General features: G+C 36.3%; 1 pseudogene; it reads left to right on the top strand.

The window, feature by feature from the left end:
• On the top strand, positions 230-2,095 carry Gm9068 (predicted gene 9068; annotated as a pseudogene).

The raw sequence follows: 8,457 nt of genomic DNA, 5'->3' as shown, positions 1-8,457 counted from the left end.
CTACAGGGAGGATTCAGAACTGCATAACGGGGAAGAAGGGGTTAATAAAGGTTCCCGTAAAACAGACTGTTGAGAAGGATCCGGCGTGGATTCAGAACTCTTCAGCTGGGGAATGGTACTGATGAAGAGAAAGAAGAAAGATGAAGACGGAATAAACTGCTGTTAGAAGGACTGGTGGTCGTGTCGTTCTTGCTGGTCGAGAGCGGGCGCGACAAAAATATAAATATAGGAGCCCTGATGGGGCAGGTGCGGGCTTCTGCAGACTGTCTCAGTGCAGCGGCTGTGGTATGCCACTGTCTCTCCGAGTCCTGAGGTCCCCAGTGGGACAGGCCAGCCTGCCCTTGCCTTTTCTCTCTAGAGGTGCCCAGCATGGTGACCGAGGAGGTACCGGAAGTCTCAGGGTGGAAGATGACCAACGAAGAACCTCTTCCTAAAAAGGTCCGACTGAGTGAAACAGATTTCAACATTATGGCACGGGATGAGTTAATTCTAAGTTGGAAACAATATGAAACATATGTTCAAGCTTTGGAGGGAAAGTACACAGATCTTAATTCAAACGATGTGTCTGGTTTAAGAGAATCTGAAGAAAAACTAAAGCAGCAAAGCAGGAGTCTGCACACAGGGGGAACATTCTTGTCATGTAGCTAGCAACCAAGGAGCAGAAGATGCAAGAGTGCACTACTCAAATCCAGTACCTCAATCAAGTTCCACAGCCAAGTGTGACCCAACTGAGATCAACAATGGTAGACCCAGCGATCAACTTGTTTTTCCTAAACATGAAAGGTGAACTGGAACAGACTAAAGACAAACTGGGACAAGCCCAAAATGAACTGAGTGCCTGGAAGTTTACTCCTGATAGGTAAACAAATCATATTCCCCAGTCATGACTTCCCTGACAGTCCCACCTCAAGAAAGCTGTTGTGGGACAGCCCACTACTCGTTTGTACACCAAGACTCAGACGTTTTGAGCAAAAAAAAAAAAAAAAGACACATTCTTATTCTGTCCAGCTTGTAATGGTTAATGTAATACTTACAGGATGAACCTTGTTTTTCAGCTTCTTTCTCTTTCCCTTTCACTTGTTTCAGAGGCCTGATGCCTTCGAACTATTCTGAAGAAGAGGCCAACTCTGAAAAATTCCCTTTCTAGGTCGTGTAGACACATAGAGAAGTGTTTCTGTTTGAGGAAAATAGAGGGAAAAACAGAAGTCTTAAGTCTGTGGCACACTGTGTCTTCAGACAGTTTTGAGGACTGAAATACTAGAGGTTTTTTTTGTTTGTTTTTTGTTTTTTTTTTTTTTTTGTTTCTTGTTTTTTTTTGTTTTTTGTTTTTTCGAGACAGGGTTTCTCTGTATAGTCTTGGCTGTCCTGGAACTCACTTTGTAGACCAGGCTGGCCTCGAACTCAGAAATCTGCCTGTCTCTGCCTCCCGAGTGCTGGGATTAAAGGCATGTACCACCAACACCCGGCCCTAGAGGTTTTAAATCATGAACTGAACAGGTAAAATGTAAAAATGTAATATGCATCACTCTTAACCATGAGCATAGTGACTTAGAGACACTGTACATCAGTAATGCCAATAAGACTGTGGACTTCATGATTGTTGAACTACTGGGTCAAAACTCAAATGAGGTGAATTTGCCTTTATTAAAGGATTTACTTGCTAAGACCCAACTAATAGCCATACGACAATCACGTCATAGCTACCAGTACAAGTAGAGCATATATTTATCCACTTAGCTCTGAGCTCTATATTATATAATGGAGCCTTAAATCTAAGTGGTTTTTATCAATGGTTTGTTTTTTGAATGGTTGTGGAAACTGTAGATAACCTTATCTGAGGACTGTACAAACGTGAAGGTGTAGTCTCACACTTCAGGTTTAAACTGTTTGAAGCACTATAAGAATTCATTTCATAACTAGATCGTATATGGTGTTTGGCTGTGATGAGACTCTCATTATTCAGTAAACCCTCATCTCATTCAGTAGGCACATGTTAAACAGCATTGTCATTGGTATGAAATGGAGGAATGTGTTCCTTCATTGTATTGGGCCTTTTGTATCAAATTCTTGATATTAAATTAAATGTGCCTTGAAAAAAAAAAGGAAAACAAATATAATCAGTTCAAGTTCTTAGCATATTTGGTAAGGTAGAAAAAATAATTTGGAACAGTACATCATAGACCAATCTATTATAAATATTATATTTTAACGTAATTGTTTCTCATATAATTTCTTAAATCAATATATTATGATTTGTATTTTTCTAAGATAAAATAATCTAGAAGCCATGATGTCAAGCTCCTTTTTCTACTTTATCTCAATGAAATGTTCACTCAAAGTTTCTAGAGAAATATGGAATAACCACTCACTATATATATATATATATATATATATATATATATATATATATATATATGGGTTTTTTTTTAATGGTTTTTTGAGACAGGGTTTCTCTGTGTGGCTCTGGTTGTCCTGGAACTCACTCTGTAGACCAGGCTGGCCTCGGCTTCAGAAAACTGCCTGCCTCTGCCTCCCGAGTGCTGAAATTAAAGGTGCTCGCCACCACGCCCGGCTTTTGTGTTTTTTTGTTTTTTGTTTTTTGTTTTCTTTTTTTTTTTTTTGACTATATTTTATTGCTCACAAACCTCATTTATTATAGAATTGATTCACAGCTTGTAAATCTGATTGGATTGCATATATTAAGCTACTATGGTCATACATGTGGTGTTTTACAAGTACTCATATATATATGCAAACATTTTTTGATTCTCTCTATATTTAATTGCTAATGATAGTTTTCTTTCTTTTTTCTTCCCTATATTTTCTGTAAACAAAGAGATGGCCAACAGTATGAAAGCTTTGCTGATGTGTAGCTTTATTCCTGTAACTAATTTATCATAGACATCAATAGGAACTTCATCTGATTACTATTACTGGGCACAGTTCTGAATTTTAGATATAAATGCAATTTAAACATCCGTAACAATGGAAAATAAATTTTGAATAATTTTACTTTGATATGTTTCTTCATTTTTCTTATGAATCGCTGTCCTTTATAACAATGAATAAGGAGAACACAATCCCAAATTTGAGTTTTAAAGCACATTATTCTATTTGAATAATTCTACTTCTTATTTTTATTTCTTAGGAAGAATAAACATACTTTCACATAAGAGAAAGAAATAGCTCTTACAAACATTTTAGAAGAATAGAAAAAGAATGATTAAAAATACTTCAAAATTAAAGAAATAGTGAAATGATAAGAAGATTTTAAAGTCAAGAAACTAGGGAGGCATCAAGAACATCACTGAACTTTAAACAATGATGGTGTGCATTGCAAAAAAATGGTTGTTGTATAAAGAGATTTTGGTACGAATGAGAACAAGATGTAAATATAGACAATAAAACATACTTCTTCATTTAGAACTATTAACTGATAAATAACAATTGCATTTTAAAACCAAGTGGACGATCAATTCATATGAAGCAGGATTGAAAAAAATGTAAAGACATATGAAAGCATTTTGGGAACTATTTTGAATTGTGTATTCAAAGAATGAAACAACTTGAAAAAAAACCCACCAATTTAATTTTCAAATGAAGTTCTTTGGAGAACATTTTTCTAGTCTTTCATAGAATTCTTATATAAAACAAAGTATAAATTCTGGTTACATATGAATTTTGACTTTTCTTTCAAAAAGTTCCAAATTGTAAATAAATATTTCATGAAACATGTATGACAAAAGATTGAGGAATAGTGAAGGGAACAATCTGGAATATGATGGTTTATCTTCTCCATTATATATTTGAATAGAGAAGTGAGAAAGAAAAATTTGTAACTTCAAGATAAAACACCTGCATTTTGATGATATTTATTGCAGTCAAAATCTGAAATTTCTTAAGTTAAAGAAGCAAAATGATAGCAAGTTCCTTTGCAAGGAATACATAATGAGAAGCTTCAACATTGGGAAGAATGCATGTAAAGCAAGCCAGCTTCTATTGCACCAGAAGAAAATGAAGAAACTCAATGAACTGTTCTAGAAACTATCATAGCTGACATGCAGTTCTTTTACTGTAAAAACTGAGGGGGCTTTCATACTCTGCCCTAGCCTACCAAGACATAGACACAAAACACACTTATTTATTTGTACTGGGAGCACAGACATTTCCATAATGAAATGATATCTTCCAAAGAGGTTATGTATGCCCAAACACTGGACTTGGGTGATCTATGGTAAACAGATCTTTAAAGTTACAATTAAATGAAAGATCATGTCACATTTCAGCTGGTACCTAAATCAAAGTGCTTATTTTAAGAAAAACAGGTAAAGGTACTATACATATACATATAGCCATATGATGATAGGAAGAAATTAGTGTCCGGAGTCACGGGTTAAAGAGAATTAAAGAGTCAGAGAGAGGCCAGAGGAACCAGAATTTCTGGGATCACTTTGAAAGTGAGTGTCTTTGCTGATAACTTGATTTAGACTTTCCAATTCCATAATTATGTGAGAAAAATTGTTATTATTATTTTTATAATGTATTTAGGAAACCTAAAAATAGTAACAAGATTCCATTCTGTATACAAGCCAAGGGTGAGTAAACACAATGTACCTCTATTTTTAACCATAATTAGGAACTCATTGTTACTGTGCAACAATAACTGATGATTAACATACTCTATTCCACTGGCAGTTAAAAAGTAAAAATATACAGGTTAAATTAAATACTATCTTCATAAATAAGAACATTAGTGTTTCTTAAGAAGAAAATTATGTTTATTATTGAATAAATTGATTTATAATTGAGAAATTATATGTATACAAATTTCATATATATGGGCTGCTCTTACTTCTCATTGGCTAATCCTTAAGGACATGTTTTTATGGATCACCTAAAACATGGCAGCTTCTCCTTTCTCCATCTACATCTTCTTCTCCTCATGGTTATCCTCTCATCCAAGCCCAGGTAACCCTGGGCTCTGATAAACCTTCCTAATAGCAACAGGAAGTAGTTGCAGAGGATAATATCTAGCCCCTTGTCCTCAGCAAAGGGCTACAGTATTATGTCCAAGGTCCAAGGAAACTTCCTGTCAAAGAGTACAAGCTGGATACCTATAGTACCTATTGGCATGCCAAGAAAAAGTTTTGTTCTATCCATTCTATCCAAACAGGTATAATTTATAAATGAACAGTGCAACTTTTGACACATAACAAGTTTTGTTTTTCCCCAGATAAAGAATACTATCAAGGACTTGATGGAGACACTTAGGATAGGGGAGGAATAAAGAAATGGACTGACTCCCCCTTAGGGTTAAAAAAGAATTTCATAGTAGAGGTAAGACTAAGTTTGTTTTGTTTATGATTGAATCTGTTTCTCAAGAAGAGGGCTAAACCCCACCTGGAACCTTAACTACAAATGATTTTGTACAGCCTGTTCCATGAACAATAGCCATGCCTTGTCTCAAAGAATTGTTTATAGCCATCTTGCAACTCTAGTCAGTGTTTCAAAATGACATATGATCACCTATGCCAACCACATAACTACCTGTTGTGATTATTACTTCATTTTAATCACCTGTAATGGTCCCTGCTGTAACTCCATCTACTTCCATCATTAGGAAACATCCTACTCTTGATCTTTCTTAACCTTAGACCTCATAAACCCCACATTAGGGAGGATGTAGACTTTGTGCCCTGACCTGAAGGACTTAAACAACAAGGTTCTCGAGAGAAGGGAGCTGCAACTACAAATTTGTGGTCAGGAGACACGAAGGAGGGAGACAAGACAAAATCCTGTTCAAGTCTCATTTACTCTTGGGAAATGGAGGGCTTATAAAGCGAAAACCGCAAAGGGTATTTGCTCAGGTGCACAGGCCAAATTGGTGCTCGGTAACACATTGACTCCAAAGGAAACTCCCCATTGTAAAATGTCTGGAGAGCTCCCTACCATAAAGTGTCCTGAGTGTACAGGTATAAGATAGAAAAAACAAAGAATGTTAGTTAATAGATGGTGGCTGAGGGACAGGATGGAGACTGAGATGCTACTACGAGCTTTTTGGCCCCAACACATTTGAACATGAATAACATGCTTGCATTCATTAATTGCCTGTTTTAAATAATTTGGCCATGATCCTTTGGGTCAGTAGTCTTTTTCCTCCCATCTTTGGGAAACACAGCTTTTACATGGTATTTTGTTGCAGTTATGGGAAAAGCAACAAACGTACCCTTCTAAAATTTTTGCATAGGTTTTTATACACTCTCTGATGTGAAACATTAACATTCTGTCCTCTTTTTGTATCTCATAAATGTAATGCCTTTTTTATTTCAATGAATACTAATTTTGTACTGTGGCTATAAGCATAAAAAAGGCATAGCCACAGTTTAGTTTGATTGCTAATTAGCAGTTCTTTTTTTCCCCACATTTTATGTTACAAAATTTGTTCTTAAGCTAATTCTTAGCAACTTTAACATACTCTTTCCCTTTTTTGATTACTTCAGTAACTTTCACTTAAAGAAAGTATTTTGGATTCTCCTTAGCCCAGTCAAGTGGCCAGAGTCAATGTTGTTGTGTTCAGGATCCATTCCGAAGAAGAATAGATGTTGCTTGAACTCTTCATTGTCAGTATGCAATAGTTGCTTTGCTACTGAAGACAACTACTGAACAGCATCACCTTTTACAAGAAATGATATTCAAATGCAAAATGTATTTCTGGAATTTTCTGTAGACTATTTTCTGGTTGCAGTTGAACATCGTTAGCTGAAATCTCAAAACATGAAGCTGCAGACAAGGTGGAAAGCTCTACTATGTGAGAGTTGTACATCTAAAATGAAAGGGAGAGCAAAACATTCAAGTGCTATTTTTGTCAGAAAGCAGGTGGCAACCTAGGGAGCAGAGAAAAACATTAGGAAAACACCAGGGAGGCTTGCCGTGGGTAGAAGTAATGCAAGATAGTCCATTAGTAAATACCCAGGGACCCAGACATGGATGGAGATTGTTCCAAGAACTCAAGAAGAAATGAAGATTCCAATTTCTCTTGCTGTCTCTCTGCTTATCTTGTTCCTTTCCCCCAGTCCCCTCTTCTGCTTTCCCCTGAACTGAACCCAGCAGATGTCCTTGACAAAATAATGACTCATAATGAATTATGTTGAGATAAGACCAGATAAGAAAAATAAACATAATAGTTCTGGAGTTGTTTTTCACGACAGTTGAAATAACTTCTCTGGTATGGAGAAGGAGACTCTTGTGACTCAAGAATTAAGGTTACAGGTCTAGGAGAAGAGAAACTTGAATGATTATCTAGGACCTATTACTGCAGGTTAAAAGGAGCAAACAGCTGCTGGTGAAGAGAATCCACCAATCCAAGCAGCAGAGAATCTGATGCTTTATCAGTTCTGTTCAGAATGGTAGGGTGCAGCTTTCGTGACTTGTCACCATGTTGTAGTAGGCTTTCTCATGATGCAGCTGCTTCTTTGAATTACCTCTGTTCTTGTAAGTAATCCTTCACTTATACTCCAGCTAGAAGTTTCAATAAACCTCCTTGGTTCACCAAAGTATACTATTGGTACAACTGTTACTTTGCTCTGTGTGGATTCTAAATAGATGTGTAGAGGTGGGTTGGGTAGGGAATATGTTTGAGTTTTGCATCTCTTCAGGAAAATTCTGTCAAAAACATGGGGATAGCAAGGAAAAAAAACAGAGGCTGGTGCCATCATTATTATTTGAAAATTCAATGAAGAAAAAGTATGGGAGTGGCTGAAAACATAATCCAAGAAATACAGCATCACTTCAGAAAATGCAGAAACTTTGGTATCCAAAGTAAAATATGATAATTCAAAATGAAAACTCTCTCCATTGTTATGTGTTATAAACATAGAAGCATAAAACCAGGAAATCACCCACTCATCTGTCTGTGGATTTCTGCTAAAGAAGTAGCCTGCCTTCATCTTTGGTTTGAGAGTCATATTATAGTAAAGACAAACTAGGTTCATTTCTGTTTATGATTGAACTTCTGTACCTGAAAGATGGTACTATGCCCACCTATCACCTTAAACGCAAATGGTTCTGCACAGTCTGTTCCAGGAATGTATTCATATGTTTGTTTCAGGAGTTGTTACAATTAACTCCTTAGGTATGTTCTGCTCCTGTACCCCCAACTACTTCGTGTGACAATTTCCCTATTTAGAAAACCCCTACTCCTGTGCTACATGAAAACCTACCTTCCTCATATTCTGGGCTGTGTTCTAAAATCCTGACTCAGTGTAAGAGAGCTGGCTAGCTAGTTCTGGGTGCACCTCATAAATAAAGCTTGCAGAAATTAGACAATTTTTTTCTTTCTCCTTGCAGTTTTGAGGTACAATGTTGTCCTTCTTTCCTTATTTCTGTGATAGGGATTGAGCTTCTCTATATTAGGCAAGCATTGACCATTTGAATTATAATCATGGCCTACTTCTATTT

This window comes from Mus musculus, chromosome 10 (assembly GCF_000001635.26).
Source record: "Mus musculus strain C57BL/6J chromosome 10, GRCm38.p6 C57BL/6J".
NCBI lineage: Eukaryota > Metazoa > Chordata > Mammalia > Rodentia > Muridae > Mus > Mus musculus.
The sequence above is the reverse complement of the archived record's forward strand: the minus strand, read 5'-3'. Positions and strand labels throughout refer to the sequence as shown.